At 38.0% G+C, this 19,227-nt stretch overlaps 1 protein-coding gene across 1 annotated transcript in view; it reads right to left on the bottom strand.

The window, feature by feature from the left end:
* Positions 1 to 16,878, bottom strand: part of LOC150079551 (S1 RNA-binding domain-containing protein 1) — a 190,264-nt gene extending 173,386 nt beyond the window's left edge. Inside the window, exon 1 of the mRNA XM_090383104.1 lies at positions 16,785 to 16,878. The gene's annotated coding sequence lies outside the window, so the exon portion shown is untranslated. The remainder of the gene's footprint in view (positions 1 to 16,784) is intronic.
* Positions 16,879 to 19,227: the final 2,349 nt, after the last annotated feature.

A 19,227-nucleotide genomic window follows, 5' to 3' on the forward strand; every position in this document is an offset into this window, starting at 1 on the left:
ATATCAGGGCTGACAGTAGAGGAACCAGTAGCAGGAAGTGATCACGGAGTTCTATGGTGGATGATAATGAGAGAGGTAGCAGTCGTAAAAGGCAAAGGAATGGGTTTTAATTTCAGAAAAGGAAATTACGATGCCTTAAGGTACTACATGGCCTCTATCAACTGGGTAGATATCGCCCAGAAAATGAATACAATTGAACTGTGGTATGCTTTTAAAACATTAATCACAGATGACTTGAACGCATATTTACCATTAAAAAAATACTTCACGAGGAGAGTTCCAAGTTGGATGAATAGTGAAGTTGCCACATTACTTGAGCAAAAAAAAGGTGGCATGGAAAGGTTACAGAGCAATAAAAGGTGGCATGGAAAGGTTACAGAGCAATAAAAAGTACTGAAGCCTATAACAGCTACAAGATGACCTGTAATAGAGCAACAGAAAAGGTTCGACAGGCAAAGGCAGTTTATGAGAAATCACTAGCAAACAGAGGAAAGAGGGGGGATAAGGAATTCTTTGCATATATAAATGCCAAGAAAGGCAGGACAAACCAGATCAGACCTCTACGCAAGGGAAAGGGGATAGTATTAAATACACCAGCTGCCATTGCAGATGAACTCAACAGTTATTTTGCATCGACATTTACAAATGAAAAACCTTTTGGGGCAATGGGAAATTGTGGGAGCGAAGTTGAAAAATATGTAATTAATGATATTGAAATTTCGCAAGATTATTTAATGAAAAAACTTCCGAGCCTACAGGCCAGTAAGGCTCCTGGGGTTGATGGAATATATCCTATAATCTTAAGGGAGGCGGCAAGTGAGTGCATTGAACCATTGAGGCTAATTATGCGAGCATCACTAGACTCTGGGGAGATTCCCATGGATTGGAAAAGTGCCAATGTATCTCCCATACATAAGGGTGGCTCTAAGAGTGAAGTGGGAAATTATCGACCTGTCAGTCTGACTTCAGTGGTAGGGAAAATCATGGAGGCAATGATCAAGGGTGAAATTCAGGATCATTTGGATCGAATTGAAATTCTCAAGGATACTCAGCATGGTTTTGTAAAGGGAAAATCATGTTTAACAAATCTGGTTCGCTATTTTGAAAGGGTCACTCACGAGCTGGATTTAGGGAATAATTTCGACATGGTTTATTTAGATTTCAGCAAAGCTTTTGACTCAGTCCCACATGAGCGATTGATTTATAAGCTGGAACAGGTTGGAATCACTGGGAAAATCCTTAGATGGATAGAAGGATGGCTTCACAGCAGGAGGCAGATGGTTGTGATAAATGGCTATTCCTCAAATTGGGTTGATGTAAGAAGTGAGGTTCCAGAAGTATCAGTATTAGGACCACTGTTGTTTTTAATTTTCATAAACGACATCGATGCAAGGATAGAGGGCGTGATGTCTAAATTTGCAGATGATATTAAAATTGATAGAGTAGTTAATGATCACTGTCAAGCTGAGCTTCTTCAGATAGACCTAGATAGACTTCAGGAATGGTCAGAAAAATGGCAGCTTTGCTTTAATCCAACAAAACAGTAATCCCAAAATAACTTATTCACTTGGTGGAGTTCAACTAAACCCAGTACTGGAGGAAACGGACTTGGGTGTTATGATACGGTCAGACATGAAATTCTCTGAGCATTGTAAACAGGTTGCAAGGAAGGCCCATGGTGTCCTATCGATGATCTATCAAACTTTTGCAAGTAGAGATATGGATGATAATCACATTATATAAGGCTTTTGTTAGACCACACTTTGAATACTGTGTTCAAGAATGGAGACCGCACCTAAAGAAAGACATCGAGCTTCTTGAAAGGGTGCAAAGACGGGTAACTTGCCTGGTGAGATCAGCAAAAGGGCATCCTTATGAAAAAAGACTGAATATGTGGGTTGTAGAGTTTGGAAACTAGACACCTTAGAGGAGATTTGATTGAGGTGTTTAAGGCTCTGAGAGGCATCAGTAAAATGAATGAGGCCGAAATTTTCAAGATTATAAATGATGCTAGAACTAGGAGACATAAATTCAAGTTACGGGGGGAAATGTTTAGATTAGACTGCAGGAAATTTTATTTTAGCCAGCGAGTTATAAATTACTGGAATAGGTTGCCTTCATGGGTGGTAGAGGCTGCACTTTGGGGAAATTCAAAGGTCATCTGGATAGTACCTTCGGGTCAGGGAAGTGCATAGGATGATAGGTTTAATTTCCTTTTCTTTTATTAATTATTTATTTATTTATCATTGTTTTATTCGGTTTTTTTTTTTTGGCTGGTGCAGCATAAGCCATAGGCTTTCTTGCACCATGCGGCCATTACTAATACTATAATACTAAGTAAGAAAGTTGAGTATTTGAGCTTATATGTCAGCATGAAAAACACAGTCATTGTAAACTGTGCTATTAAAATTTTAACAGCCTTTAATTCAATGTATATAGAGAAGAGGTTCCCAAAGTGTGGAATGTCTCTCCCTAGAGGAGCAAGCTTGATTTTTTGGGAGCTCATGTTGTGTCTATGAAACACTTTTTTTTTACTGATATGTCATTTAGACAAACCATTGCCAGATCCTCATTAGTTGCATTTTATTTTGTTATTAATTTCTTTTAGCATTAGCATTAGTAGAGGCACATGATGCAAGAAAGCAAGCTTATGCAGAATCAGCCAAAAAAAACAAAAAAAACTCTTCCAATTCACCCCTCAGTTCGTTCCAAATACCTGTCCAGCCCAGCCTTAAATTTATTTAGGTTATCAACTTCCACAAGAAAGGATGGAAATCTGTTCCACCAACCAACTACCCACTGGCTAAAGGCAAACTTCTGCACATCTGTCTTTCCTCAATTTGAATTTATGCCCTCTCAGGTGATTATTCTGAGGTACAGGAAGAATCCCATCTGCATTGAGCATGCTCAAACCATTCTAGGCTTTATACACCTCAATCAGATCACCTCGCAGATGCCTAGTCTCCAGACACTGTAATTTGCAAAACTTAAGCTTTCTTCGTAAGAGCAACCCTTTCCTCCATTCACTAATCTTGTTGCCCTTCTCTGTACTTGTTCCATCAGCTCAACATCCTTAAAATGAGGCATCCAGACCTGTATACAGTACTCAAGGTGTGGCCTGACCATTGCCTTATACAAGGGGATAATCACCTCCTTATCCCTGATAGAAAAATTCCTGTATATCATTGACAAGACACCATGAGCTACTCTAGCAGACTGTCTGCACTGCTCAGAAAACTTCATATCTGCCTGCACAATTACCCCAGATCCTTTTCGTTCTCTACCACTGTCAGTAGTAGAGAACGAAACACAGAGTTGATACGTTACTCTGGGGTTGCTGCTTCCCATATGTAGTACTTTACATTTGTCAATGTTAAACTTCATTTGCCACCTCTCAGCCCATCTGTTCAACTTTTCTAGATCCTGTTGCAGCAGTGTACTGTCATTAGTGTCCTTAACAACCCTGCCAACCTTCGTATCGTCTGCAAACTTGGACATTAAGCTTAATATGCCATCATCAATATCATTTATAAATACAGAAAACATCAATGGATCCAACACTGAACCCTGAGGGACTCCACTAATAACATTAGTCCATGATGAGCAGTGACCATTGATTACCACTCTCTGTCTTCTCCCACTCAACCATCCCTTTATCCATAGCAGCAATTTGCCTCCAATGCCACACTGCTCCAATTTGTTCAGCAGTCTTCCATATTTAATCCCGGGGGCTCACATCTGGTGAGTATGGGCTTGGCAAACCCAGGGTCCTGAGCTGGATATCATCATTCTTCTCTTTCTTGGTGATGCCTTTCTACTTCTCTCTCTCTCTCTCTCTCTCTCTCTTTCACACACACACACACACACACACACACACACACACACACACACACACACACACACACACACACACACACACACACACACACACACACACAGGGGGGTAACGCAGGAATTTTTTTTTTTTTTTTTTTTTTTTGGCTGGTGCAGCATAAGCCTCAGGCTTCCTTGTACCATATGGCTAATAATAATAATAATAATAATAATAATAATGTGCAACAGTATCAAAAGCTTTTCTAAGATCCAAATATATGATATCAAAGTTATTCCCTGCATGCAGTTCCTTTGTGACCACACCATAGTATCCAGTCAAATTGGTTAGGCAAGACTTTCCCTTAACAAAACCATGCTGTGTCCGAGCTATAACTGAAGTCTTGTCTTGATGATCCTGCAGTGCTTCTTTTACTAGTGCTTCCATTAATTTTCCTGGAACAGAAGTTAAACTAACAGGTCTATAATTACTTGTGTCGCCCTTTGATCCTCTTTTGTGAATTGGGGTCACATTTACACATCTCCAGTCCACGGGTACCTCCCCCGAGTCCAAAGAAGCTCTCATAATTATGGCTAAGCATTTGCTTACTTCCTTTACTGTCTCCTTTAATATAACTGGATAGATCCCATCCACCCCGGGTGCCTTTTTTATGTTTATCTTCAACAATTTCTCCGCCACTTTCCTCTCAGTTATTACAAAATCATCTAGCTCACTGCCAGAGTTCAATTCACCTCTGGCATTCTCCTCCCTAAATAACTCCTTATGTGTGAATGTAGATGCAAAATACTCATTTAGTTTGTTAGCCACCTGAGCAGGATCATCAACAGTTGAACCATCGATACCAGTGGACCAATCTGATGCATCCCTTTCCTTCTAGAGCTTAGATAAGTAAAGAACCCTTTGCTGTTTTTCTTTGCATCCTTTGCCAAAGATTTCTCGTAATCTGCCTTTGCCAGTCTAATCTCCTTTGTGACTTGGTTACAGACCAGCTTATATCTATCATAAGCTTCCATGTCACCCATTAATTTATATGTATCCCATGCATTTTTCTTCTCTGCCATATGTCTCATTAGTTCATCTGACATCCATTTAGGCCTAAACCTTGAACAATATTTCTTAGTTGGTATGTAAAGCCTAGTAGTTTCCAAGATTAATTCTTTGAATGCTTCCCATTTTGAATTTGCTGTTGGTAACATCATCAGTTGGTCCCACCGTATAGAATTTAAATACTGTTTCAGACCACCATAGTCGCCTTTGCGAAAGCAAAAACCCTTCCTTTTACCCCAATGGTAGTTACCTCTTTGAGTAAATCCCACTTCAGCACACTGTGATCACTGCCACCTAGTGGTTCCTTTATATGCAGATTCTTAATGCATGAATAATCACTACTGATAATCAGATCAAGAGTATTACTCTCTCTAGTTGCCTCCGGAACATGCTGATGTAGAAAACAATCATCCAATAAATCCACAAAAGTCTTGCTAGTATGTGAGTGACCATCCCACAAATTCCAGTCAATATCCCCCATTATAAGACTCTGATTTACTGGCCCAGTCTATTTCCCTGTACAGTTTCTTATCATACTCATCAGAGTCATTAGGCCTATAACACACTCCTACTCTCAATTTTGATCTCCCAATGCTTATTTCACACCAAACGGACTCGAAACTGCACTGTCCAGCGATGTCGACTGGCTTCGCTTCCTTGGATTTTATGTTTCTTAACTAATAGTATAGCCCCTCCTTCCTTCCTATCTTGTCTATCCTTCCTGTACATATTGTACTCCCCAAATTCTAGTCCTGCATTCCTTATATCTTTGTGATACCACGTCTCTGATATCCCAATAATATCTGCCTTTGATGTTTTGAGCAATACCTCAAATTCATCAATTTTGTGTGTGGTGAGCATCGCTTTCATCATTCTTCTATCACATGACAAACTTGCTATTTATACTGCATTGTGCCATACGCTATTTAATTGATGATAGGTACCCTGCCTTGAAAAGCTACAACAATTTTGATTATAACTGATTTTATCTTCCCTTATGTTTTGTGATTTTTGCATGTTTTATTCTACATATTTTTTTGTTTTTAGTATATTATTTGTATTTACTCTTATTTTATTTTAAACTCATTTTTACTTATTTTGGTATATTTATTTTAATAAAATTTGGTCAGTTGTCTAAGTAATTTTATTGTTGATGTACAAACCATCCAGGTATGGGGCACATTTTATTTCAATATTTCACAGAAAACATATTGAAGTATATTATTTATAAAAGAATGTGTACCCATAGGTAAGTTTTGATAAACCTGTTTATTTAGGAAGCTCTGGTATGGAGTAACAATGAATATGTGCAGACTCTTCTGGCATTAGCCACCTTAAGAAATATGTTATTTATTTAATATGGTAACATAAAGTTAGCATAAAGCTAGGTTAAGAATTCAAAATTTAAACTTACAGTCACACTATTAACCAAGAGCAAACAAATGATAAAAGGTAGAAAAATAATAATAGAAAAAGAATAGTTTCCGTATAACTGTTAAACCACCAAAGTAGAACCATTAATAAATTTTACAGGAATGAATTTATTGAAATTTTAGAAGGTAATATTAATCATAAAATTCTTATGATTGTTAACACTTCTTCATCATAATGACCTTAAATATTTTATGATTAGTATTATTGAATTGAAATTCAATAGTGGAACTGCTACAGTCTAACTTTCTATGTGGCATCACTTGGGAAATACATAGCTATATTGAACATTGAAAAATGTGCAAACAATATATTTTTAAATATAGGAATTTGTTGTGCTTCAATTTATTAATTTATTTCAAAAAGTTCAACTTGCATATTACATACACTGAGTGATCACTGAATTATGACCACCTACCTAATACTTTGTAGGTCCTCCTTTTGTCCGCAGTACAGCAGCTATCTGACATGGCATTGATTCAACAAGATGTTGGAAGCATTTAAGAGGTATGGCCAACCAAGCTATGTGTAATGCGGTCAGCAATGCAGGTATGGAGGTGACTGGTGTATCCAGATGCCTGATATCCTTTCCATAGTGTCCCACAAGTGCCCTATGGGATTGATATCGGAGGGAGTTCGGAGGCCAATCGATATGCTGGAAGTCAGAACTGTGTTCCTCAAACCATTCCTGCAGAACAAGTGCCCGATGGCTCAGTGCATTGTCATCTTGGAAGACACCATCGGCATTTGGAAAAAAGTGAAACATAGTGGGGTGTACACAGTCAGCAAGAAGTTGATGATAGCAGAGACTACTGACACGTTGTTCCACATGCACCAGGGGTCCAAGTTCCTGCCAGTGAAACATCCCCCACACCATACAACTACCTCCACCGCCCTGCACTTTTGATACCATGCATGATGGATGAAGAGCCTCATATTGTTGACGCCAAATCCGTACACGACCATCCACAGTGTGGAGTAAATAATATGACTCATCCGACCAGCACACCTTCTTCCAGTCTTCTAACGTCCAACTTGCATGTTCTTTGCACCAGGCAAATCTTTTATGCCAATGAACCTTGATTACGAGAGGATGCTGTAGGGGTTGTCTGCTGATATTGCCCTTACGTGTGACACATGGTCAGGCCAGATATTGTTCCAGGTTGGCCCATGTTGTACCGGGTAGTCAACTCTTCAACAGTGCTGTGCCTGTTTGCCTGTACGAGTTGTCGGACCCGGCACTCACCTCTAACATCAACCTTTCACTGACCTTTGCAGTTTTGCTGTCGGGTCGTTGTTTCACCATTTTGACGCCAGTCCTGGTACACTTTAACTACAGCGACTCTCGAACACCCCACCAGTTCAGCCGTTTGGGAAATCGAGGCATCAGCTCGTTGAACACCCACAATCTGTCCTTTATCAAAGTCCAATAAATCCTTCCTTTTATCCATCATGCTCGGAATTTTACTACCTACTGAACCACTGACACCTTATTTATGCTACGTAGGTCGACTAACTCCGCACTCTCATACCTCACATGGTCAACGGGTCGCATTCAGTTTTCATAGGGGTGGTCATAATTCAGTGATCACTCAGTGTATACTGTTCTTTATTAATGCACTGATAAATCTGCAAGTTTTCAAAAGGTTAAAAAAAATCAGACTACACACTGTGAAAGTACAATAATGTACTTGCTGATTTCATACACTACGTAATACACGGTATCAACAAACTTTCTTTACAAAACTGAAGCATTGTGTGAATAAGGTACACGATACAAACCTGAAACCATGTCCATGTGATAGAGAACATCTTCAAGTTTTAATTAGAGGTGTACGATGTGGACAACTTTAGTTATTCTGCAGCTGTCCCACCCATAATCCAATTCCTCCCATATTCAGCACAACATATCCATGTCAATGTAGTGAAATGCCTCACAAATGCATTACTTCCACTGTACTTCCTGGCATAGGTGAAATATACACACACCTGGTCTTTCATGGATCCCAAGGAGGTAAAATCTAAAGGAGTCAGATCAGTCCTCTTCCAATCCACTTCCCAAGAACTGTGTATGCACTTATATGTAGTAATGTGGCAGAGTTCTATCTTGTTGAAAAAGAAGAAGAAGAAGAAGAAGAACTCTTTATTGCATACAAACGCACATGCCGTACACAAATACCCTTCACGGCTAAAAGCCAGGGGTTAAGAGTCTGAATGATTAGAATATTTTTTTTTTCTGTTTATACTCCGGCACGACAACCAAGTCAGTAGAGTTTACAATAAATCGTCACTACAAATATTTATCGTATTTAGTAGTCACGGGTTTGAACCCCGGTCCACTCAAGGAACGCGTGTTATGCACTCTCGCTCCTGACCACTGGGCTACGTCAGGCTTAAAAACTAAATTGCCATCATTGTAATCGTGCAGCTGAGGCACAAGGAAATTCTAACATGTCCAGATATGCAATGCCTGTAATGGTAGCCTCTTCAAAGAAAAAAGGTCCATGCACTTTGCAACAATTCATTATGCAAAAGGCAGTTATCTTTTGACTCTTGCACTGGCATTCCAAAATTGCCTACAGCTTTTCTATGCCCCACATTCATATTTTGCTTGTTTACTTTCCACACTGATGTGAAAAGTGAATTAGTTGCTAAAGATGACTTGTTCCCAGAAATTGTCACTGTCTTCCATAAGTTGAACATTTCCAAACAAAATTCCATCCCCTTAGTTTTTTCGTCTATCAACAACTCCTGTTCAAGCTGTAACTTGTAGGGTTTCATCCTCAGACAGCAATGCTATACTCCGTTGACCTTGACATTAAACTCATGGCTGGCATGTTCTATGGATTTCACTGGGCTTCATATAAAACTTCCTAAAAACTAGCTCCATTGTGCCCCCACTGACTGTTATTTGGTCACCATCTCAACCAGAATGACTGCACAAACAGCCCTTTATGAATTCTATGTACCATTGCAGAATTGTAGGTCTACTGCAGACTGCAGTTTGATGAACCAAAGTATGACGCGAACCTTCTTGGGGTTGGTAAATTCCCCCATGGTTCCAGTTTTGCAATTCTGCTGCCATCTAATGCGGAGTGCACATTTTCAATTTGGTGACTAAAAAAGTCGAAGATATCCTCTATCATTTGGAAGTTATTTCAGGTTTGTATCATGTATCCTATTCACACAATATTATCATTTTGTAAAAGAAATTTGTGGACACTCTATACTACATGTATGCAGAGAAAATTGTTGTTGTTGGTTTAGGGATTTATTATGTGCGTCGGCAATTATGGCCATAGTGCACTAAGTGATGCTAGTATTCACTGTCTGTTGTACAGGGTGTTCCAGATGTCCCTCCCTTTATTCTAACAATCTTCAATATCTAAGATGTTTGGTGAAACCTTATTTCTTTACAACATTCACCTGTATGAAACCACATACAAAACTTGATTGAATTATTCCAAAACATGATTTGAACAGTGGGAAATGAATTAAAGAATGAACTAAAAATGGTTGCTAAATTAAAAAATATCCCCAAAAAGGCAAGTGCTCTCTGACTTTCTGTATTTTTTTGTTAAAGATATATTAAGAGCATGAAGATCCACATATATTTGTGTATATGAGAGTGTCATAAAGATCCACATATTGTTTTGTACAGGCAAGTGTCATAAATTTGTTTTCACCAAAATTCCTAGATATTGGATTAATATATTAACATTACAGATTCATTGACATAATTCAGTTATCAAGTCTAAATATTTCTAAAATACTTGTTTTTGCTTATTTCAAGTGATCAATACAAACAGACTTTACTGCATAAGTTTTTGTTACATGGGTTACATGTTAAAAAATAAGGAAAAATTAATTGTGCTTGCCAAAGTTTCCAATGGTATTCTTTTCAAAATGGTATAGTGTTATGTTTAAATATGAATATGTATGTGTCAAATGTATGAATATAACTTTATGATTTTGTCACATTTACAAGTTATTCTTCTGTTTTTCAGATTATCTCGAGTTTCAATTATGTAGAAAATTTATATAAGATAATATCTGGATTATATATGATAATATCACACTCTTTCAGAGATTTGGCCAAGATATTTGACCATATTGTGAAAGAACAAATTGTATGTACATTTCCTTTTATTTTACTTTAATTTTTTTTTTACTGCAGTGGTAGCGCAGCCTGTGTGAATTATGAAGAATTCAGCATGGTTTTATTACTACTTTAGCCTTCAATGTTCAGAGAACAATGTCATTGTTAATTCATGGTTTACAGAACAATGTCAAGGTTCATCCATTCACTCACATTTAGATTTCCACAAGACAGGCATGCAACAAAATCACAATTTGTTAATGAGGGCTTGCTTGAGAAGAATTTCAGCTAAAGGTACTCTTGGGTTAAAATTGTCATCATCTTCCTCACTGTTCCAACCTGAGGTTGAGGTGGTAGATGACTTTTATCAACCGGTGAAATACCACCACTTTGCTTATTGGAGGCTTGAAGTGGTGAAACCCATGTTTAGTCTCTAGAGAAAAGTTTCCGGCATCCCCCTCCCCCCATACTTCTCCTTCAACCAATGCACAGTACTAAGTACTATAGGTTTTGATACCTTTCGTGTTTGGAGTTTTCATAAAAAAAAAAAAAAAAAAAAAAAAAAGGCGAGTCAAAGTCTTCCATCTTTTTCTATCTTCCCAGATCTTGTCTTCTGTCATTCTCTCTTACTCAATTCCCTTTGTTTCCACATCTTCCCTAATCTTATCTCTCCATCTCTTCCAGGGATCTTCCTCTTGGCCTCTTCTTGTCCATTTCTGAAGTCATTCTCTTCGGGTTCAAACCATCACATCACAAACATGATGTAATCATCTTCTCCCTCAGACTTTCTATTCCCAAATTCAGTCTTATGTCAGTATTTCTAATTTTATCTCTTCCAGGTTTAGCTAGCATAGTCTTTAGCACCTTCATTTCTATTGCTTGGATTCTGCTGGAATCCTCCACATCTCAGCAGCATAGGTAAAAATAGAGACCAAATAACAGACTATTTTAATCAGAAATAAGCTGATAAATATCCTGTTTATCAGCTTATCTCTGGTGAAAATAGTCTGTTAAATTTTATAAAACTGGTTTTTAACAAGGGGCTCAGATAGCCCCAAAAATTTAATGAGGGATTCCCCCCAAAAGCTTCCCTCTGTCCCATCCATGAATGCAGCTCTACTGCTTAGGAGTATACTAATCATTCCCCACATACTGCCAGAAAAAAAAAAAAAAAAAATCAGTGTAATCAGGTGATCTTTAAAAGTTATATAGCAGTATACAAATGTCCACAGGGAATTACCCCTGGCCATTATACTTCATATAATAAGCATTTAAGATTTATACAAATCTAGGTTTATCTAATTGTTCATGCTGTTCACTGCTGTTAAAAAGTTGCATATTAGGATTTTTATAAAGTTTGGTAGCAGAATATAAATTTGCTTATGTAGTTTTCTGACACAAAGACAATATCATATTACTGAATAAATCCAGTACGTTAGGTTTAGATGAACAAGGATAATCGATATGAATATCTATATTTTGCACATCCTGAGTCATTTTGAATTATACTGCAGTCAAAAGATAAATAATTTCATTAGTTTTGGCTGATTTTATATTCAATTCAAAGCTATTCATACTTAAAAATCTATATGCAGAAAAATAAATAAATAATGAAATATGAAACATTTTCCACGTGCTTCCTTTGCATGCTACAAATATTAAAATACATACACAGTGCTCCAATTAAATAACATGACTGCGTGCACCCTGCGTTTAGTAGTAACACAAGAGGCCAAAATAGTTCAGGATTAGATCCACTAGAGTGTGATTTTTCCAACTAGTGTAAGTTGAAACTTGTCTGGTCAGTAGTTTGTGATTTATGACAGAAAGAGTAATTGTAGTTTTGTGCATGTTGTCAGAAAATTGAAAATTGCGCAAATTATCAAATTTAATTGTAACTTGGGAAAAAATGCTACGGAAACTTTTGGTGATTTAAAAAAAGTTTATGCTGATGAATGTTTGTCTCGACCAAGAGTGTTTGAAGGTTATCGTTTTCGTAAAGGACATGAATCATTAGAGGACGATCCCTGACCTGGCCGACCAGGTCAGGGACTGCTGGGAATCATTGGGGTACAAGTAAACACATGGGTTGTGTTAGGGTAGCTAAGAAAAAGAACAGGTGCATGTATACTTGCATGTACACCAATGCTAGGAGTTTAGTAAATAAATTTGATGAATTTCAGGTATTGCTCAAAACATCAAAGGCAGATATTGTGGGGATTTCAGAGATTCAGAGATAAGCATTGGGAGATCAAAATTGAGAGTAGGAGTGTGCTATAGGCCTAATGACTCTGATGAGTATAATAAGAAACTGTACAGGGAAATAGAGTGGGCCAGTAAATCAGAGAGTCTTATAATGGGGGATTTTAATTTCCCAGATATTGACTGGAATTTGGGGGCTGGTCACTCACACGCTAGCAAGGCTTTTGTGGATTTATTGGATGATTGTTTTCTACATCAGCATGTTCGGGAGGCAACTAGAGGGAGTAATACTCTTGATTTGATTATCAGTAGTGATTCTTCATGCATTAAGAATCTGCAGGTAAATGAACCACTAGATGGCAGTGATCACAGTGTGCTGAAGTGGGATTTACTCAAAGAGGTAACTACCATTAGGGGTAAAGGGAAGGGTTATTGCTTTCGTAAAGGGGACTACGATGGACTGAGACTATTTAAATTCTATACAGTGGGACCAACTGATGACATTACCAACAGCAAATTCAAAATGGGAAGCATTCAAAGAACTTATCTTGGAAGCTACTAAGCTTTACATACCAAATAAGAAATATTGTTCAAGGTTTAGGCCTAAGTGGATGTCAGATGAACTAATGAGACATATGGCAGAGAAGAAAAATGCATGGGATACATACAAATTAACATGTGACACAGAAGCCTATGATAGATACAAGTTGATCTGTAACCAAGTTACAAAGGAGGTTAGGCAGGCGAAGGCAGATTACGAGAAATCTTTGGCAAGGGATGCAAAGAAAAACAGCAAAGAGTTCTTTACTTATGTAAACTCTAGAAGGAAAGGGATGAATCAGATTGGTCCACTTGATATCGATGGGTCAACTGTTGATGATCCTGCTCAGGTAGCTAACAAACTAAATGAATATTTTGCATCCACATTCACACATGAGGAGTTATTCAGCGAGGGGAATGCCAGAGGTGTATTCAACTCTGACAGTAAGCTAGAGAATCTTGTAATAACTGAGAGTAAAGTGGAGGAGAAATTGTTGAAGATAAATACAAGAAAGGCACCTGGGGTGGATGGGATCTATCCAGTTGTATTAAAGGAGGCAGCAAAGGAAGTAAGCAAACCCTTAGCCATAATTATGAGAGCTTCCTTGGACTCAGGGGAAGTACCCATGGACTGGAGATGTGCAAATGTGACACCAATTCACAAAGGAGGATCAAAGGGCGACACAAGTAATTATAGACCTGTTAGTTTAACTTCTGTTCCTGGAAAATTAATGGAGGCACTGGTTAAAGAAGCACTGCAGGATCATCTAGACAAGACTTCAGTTATAGCTCAGACACAGCATGGTTTTGTTAAGTGGAAGTCTTGCCTGACCAATTTGATTGGATACTATGATGCAGTCACAAAAGAACTGGATGCAGGGAATAACTTTGATATTATATACTTGGATCTTAGAAAGGCTTTTGATACTGTTGCACATGGAAGACTGCTGCACAAATTGGAGCAGTGTGGCATTGGAGGCAAATTGCTGCTATGGATAAAGGGGTGGTTGAGGGGGAGAAGGCAGAGAGTGGTAATCAATGGACACTGCTCATCGTGGACTAATGTTATTAGTGGAGTCCCTCAGGGTTCAGTATTGGGTCCATTATTGTTTTCTGTATTTATAAATGATATTGATGATGGTATATCAAGCTTAATGTCCAAGTTTGCAGACGATACGAGGGTTGTCAAGGACACTACTGACACTATGCTACTGCAACAGGATCTGGAAAGGTTGAGCAGATGGGCTGAGAGGTGGCAAATGAAGTTTAACATTGACAAATGTAAAGTACTACATATGGGAAACAGCAACCCCAGAACAACGTATCAACTCTGTGGTACTACACTGACAGTGGTAGAGAATGAAAGGGACCTGGGGGTGGTTGTGCAGGCAGATATGAAGTTTTCTGAGCAGTGCAGACGGGCTGCAAGAGTAGCTCATGGTGTATTGTCAATGATATATAGGAATTTTGCTAGCAGGGATAAGGAGGTTATTATTCCCATGTATAAGGCAATGGTCAGGCCACACCTAGAGTACTGTATACAGGTCTGGAGGCCTCATTTCAAGAAGGATGTAGAGATGCTGGAACGAGTACAGAGAAGGACAACAAGATTGGTGAATGGAACAAAGGGGTGCTCTTACGAAGAAAGGCTTAAGTGTTGCAAATTACAGTGTCTGGAGACTAGGCACCAGCGAGGTGATCTGATAGAGGTGTATAAAGCCTTGAATGGTTTGAGCATGCTCAATGCTGATGGGATTCTTCCTCTTGCTCAGAATAATCACCTGAGAGGGCATAAATTCAAATTGAGGAAAGACAGATGTAGGATAGATGTGAGGAAATTTGCCTTTAGCCAGCGGGTGGTTGGTTGGTGGAACAGACTTCCATCCCTTGTCATGGAAGTTGATAGCCTAAATAAGTTTAAGGCTCAGCTGGACAGGTATTTCGAACGAACAGAGGGGTGAAGTGGAAGTGGTTATTATTTATTTATTTTATTTTATTTTTTTTTTTTTGGCTGATGCTGCATAAGCTTGCTTTCTTGCATCAAATGCCTCTACTAATGCTAATCTTATTTTCATGGAAAGAACAATCTCTGTTTGAACACTACAGATTGTCACAGAGGTTAGAAAAATTGTGACTGAAGACAGATCAATTTCAACAAGGTTGCTTGCTGAGATGATCAGTAGCAATAAGGAATCTGTATGAGAAATTCTAAAAGATTTGGGTAAGAGAAAAATTTGTTCCCATTTTGTACCGCAATCATTGAGTTTCAAGCAATGCACCCACACATTCTGCCGTCAACATATTTCAACATATTACCATCAACATATCTGCCGTCAAGCAATTTTTGGAAAAAAAATCGATTCAAGTCATCGAACACCCCCCATTATCACCAGATTTGGCTCCCACAGATTACTTTTTGTTCCCCAAAATGAAAACAGCAATGAAAGGAACGTGATATGGGACAATAGAGGCCATCCAGGCTGCAGTGACCGACCAGCTGAAAGAGGTACCAGAAGTGTTTTCAAAATTTGTATAAAAGATATAAACAGTGTGTACACATCAGAGGTGATTACTTCGAAAATATATAACCATACTTTCCCATTAGTGTTATTCTTTTTTTTTTTTTTTTTTGGAGTAGCATTAGTTTCTTATTTAATTGGTACACTGTGTATGATGGAACACACAGGACCAGTTTCAAAATTTGTGGGGCCCTGTTCAAGAATTACTTGCAGGGCCCTGGGATCCTGTGAAAAATTTATATAGGGCATTTTTGTAATAGTGACTTTTTATTTTTTTCAAACTTTACAATATTCAAATTTTCACATTTTACAGCTCCTGGAGTGACGATAATAATGTGGGTAACTAGACATTAAGGCAGCGATAAGCTTGTTGATGGTAATGCGGAAAAGCCGCAGATGATATTATTATTTACACCGTTTGGGCATGAGGCCCTGTTCGAGAGAATCGGTTGAACATGCTTGTGGCCGGGCCTGGGAAAACAAACATAAGAGGTAATCATGCATGAAATGAAAAGCTGGGGTAAAACTCCAGAACACGGTGCCCCTTTGAAAATCACGTGCCCAACCTGCTATGGTTATCGTTAGTTAGGGTGTTTATCCCACCCTTGCCGCTGTTTTAAAATCGGGAACGCGTTTTCCTATTTTAAAACAGCGGGAGGGGGGGAATAAACACCCCAAGACCATGGCAGGCTGAAGGTGCACCATGTTCTGGAGTATAACGGGGAAGTGGATTGTTTTGAAACTTTAATTTTTAAGTATACCTAATATTTTTTTCCCATAATGATACCAAATATTCTACTTTTATGTGATTTTTACGTAAAAACAACCTTGCGAAAACTATGCGCCGACACGTGTCGTTATTTTACACCTTGTCCCGTACATGTTTTTCAAAAATAGATTCTAAGTCTTGCGTAATCCAACAGAGTTTACGCGACGGCGGAAAATCATAGCGACGAATGCATTTATAAAATAATTTAAAGTTGGAAACTAAACAATCAGAAAACGTTGACAACCAAACAATGAAATAACGTTGACTAACTAAACAACCACGGCTGGAGGAATAATTTAAAAAAAAAAAAAAAAAACGAGCTGCACATATGTCCGTAGTTCTTACCTCTGCCCCATATATTTAATTTCTCTCAAAATTAAGATCATATAAGAAACTTTTAATTAAAGTATTCTTATAACACCACCTTTTTGTTTAAATTGTGGTAACTCCAAAAGGTTACAAATAAAATCTTTAACATTTACTTTCAATTCAAACAGTAAATAAGCTACAATGCGCCACCGTTCTTAAATTGCGTCCCCTATAATTATTATTATATTGCATCCCCTTTAATTATTACAGTATTTAATTTTATATAACTATATTCAAATAAATAGATATTTATTTATTTTTATTGCCATCTTAAAATATTATTAGTCAAACATTGGCCAATAAATAAAGTAATGAACACGTAGTAACTAAAACATTTGGTAATAAAATAAGATACGCCAGTCTATGAAGTGGACACTAAAGATTGTGAAATATTTATTCTTAGTAAGGGGCTCATATCTAGTGAGTATGGGCTTAGCACACCCAGGGGTTCCCGAGCTGGATATCATCATTCTTCTCTTTCTTGGTGATTCCGTTCTACTCTCTCTCTCTCTCTCTCTCTCTCTCTCTCTCTCTCTCGGAGGTAATTCATAATTTTTATTTTATTTTATTATTTTTTTTTTGGCTGGTACACCATATGGCTAATAATAATAATAAAAGTCTAGGCAATGGTTCTCAAACTTTTTGACCGCGGTCCCCTGGAAGTTCGGCAAGGTCCTCAAGTACCCCTTAATATTATCGTAGGCATAGAATGCTAAGAAAGGGGCGTTTTTGGTTTTTTTGCATGTGTCTACTGTATTATAGTGGAACTAAAAATAATCACTACTCTTGAAGTTTTAAATTAAAAAAATGTAAGTATTATTAAGATTCCAAAATAAAAAATAGACTTACTCAGCGAATCTAATGAGAGACCTACTCCGACAGATTTTCATAGAATTTTCTGATAACTGATTGATTGATTTTTGATTTGGTAGTTGTTGGCGCATCGGCTTCTGTGGCCATATTGCACCTCCCAAGGTTTTTGCAGTACTTTGATCCAAGCCCGAGGCGGGAATCGAACCCGCGACCTTTGGGTTGCCGGGCAGGTACTTTACCCACTCGGCTAGCCCGGTCGGCCTCTGATAACTGACAACGAATATCTGCTGAAGCGTTAAGTCTGTTACTCTTTTTTTTTTTTATTTTATGTCACAATATTTGGCAAACCGATGTTCACATAAATAAATCGTCACAAATGGTAAAAGTATATTAGCATTAGCATTAGTTGAGGCATATGATGCAAGAAAGCAAGCTGATGTAGCATCGCCGTAAAACAAAAAAAAAAACAAACCTTCCCATTTTACCCATCTGGTTACTACAAATGTTTGTCTAGTTTAGCCTTAAATTTATTTAAGCTATCAACTTCCACCAAAACAGATGGAAGTCTTTTCCAGCAATCAACTACCAGCTAGCTAAAGGCAAACTTCTACACATCTATTTTGCACCTGTCTTTCCTCAATTTCAATCTATGCCTCCTCAGGTTCGTAATCTGAGCAAGCGGAAGAATCGCATCAGCATTGAGCCTACTCCAACCATTCAAGGCCTTATACACCTCAATCAGATCACCTCGTAGTTGCCTAGTCTCCAGATGCTGCAACTTGCAGAACTTAAGTCTTTCTTGGTAAGAGCACCCTTTTGTTCCCATCACCAATCATGTTTCCCTTCTTCGTACTCGTTCTAGCAACTCTACACTCTTCCTAAAATGAGACCTCCAGTCCAGTACGCAGTACTCAAGGTGTGGCCCGACCACTGCCTTATAAAAGGGGATAATAACCTCCTTGTCTCTGCTATCAAAATTCATATATATCATTGACAAGACTCCATGACCTGCTCTGGCAGTCCGGCTGCACTGCTCTGAGCACTTCATATCTGATTGCACAATTACCCCCAGGTCTTTTTCATTCTTGACGAACAATGAGTTAGCCTTATAATAATTCTTTTTTACAACTTACAAATATAGATTTCCCCAACGAAGTCTTTTTTTATTTAATACGTCTTTTTCCCTTCGAAATATGCAATAAACTTAGCATTGAAGTCTCGATGGTTTGTTTCAAAATGTCTCATAAAAAGAGAAGGTTTCATACAGTTATTAAACACACAGGAATTTGATTCTGCTCATCACCACCATAATGGAAGTTATATTTCAAATATTCATTTTGATAATGTCGTCGGTTTTTGGTTCTTATCTAGAACTGATTTGCTCGTAGTCGAACTTAGTGAATTGTCATGATTTCACTAGCCACTTGGACTGTTATATATCTTCGTCTTCGCTTCTTTTCTCAGAATTTTCTGTTCTCTAGGTAGAATCCAACTTATTTTTTGTTCCTCTTACTAAAAATTCATCCGTGATTGGAAGGTGTGGAATAAAAAAATTAAAATAGTTACACAAAAAACTTCCGCGTCGATCCAGCACAAATTCGCAACG

This window comes from Mastigoproctus giganteus, chromosome 10 (assembly GCF_048544385.1).
Source record: "Mastigoproctus giganteus isolate SK-2022 chromosome 10, ASM4854438v1, whole genome shotgun sequence".
NCBI classification, from domain to species: Eukaryota; Metazoa; Arthropoda; class Arachnida; order Uropygi; family Thelyphonidae; genus Mastigoproctus; species Mastigoproctus giganteus.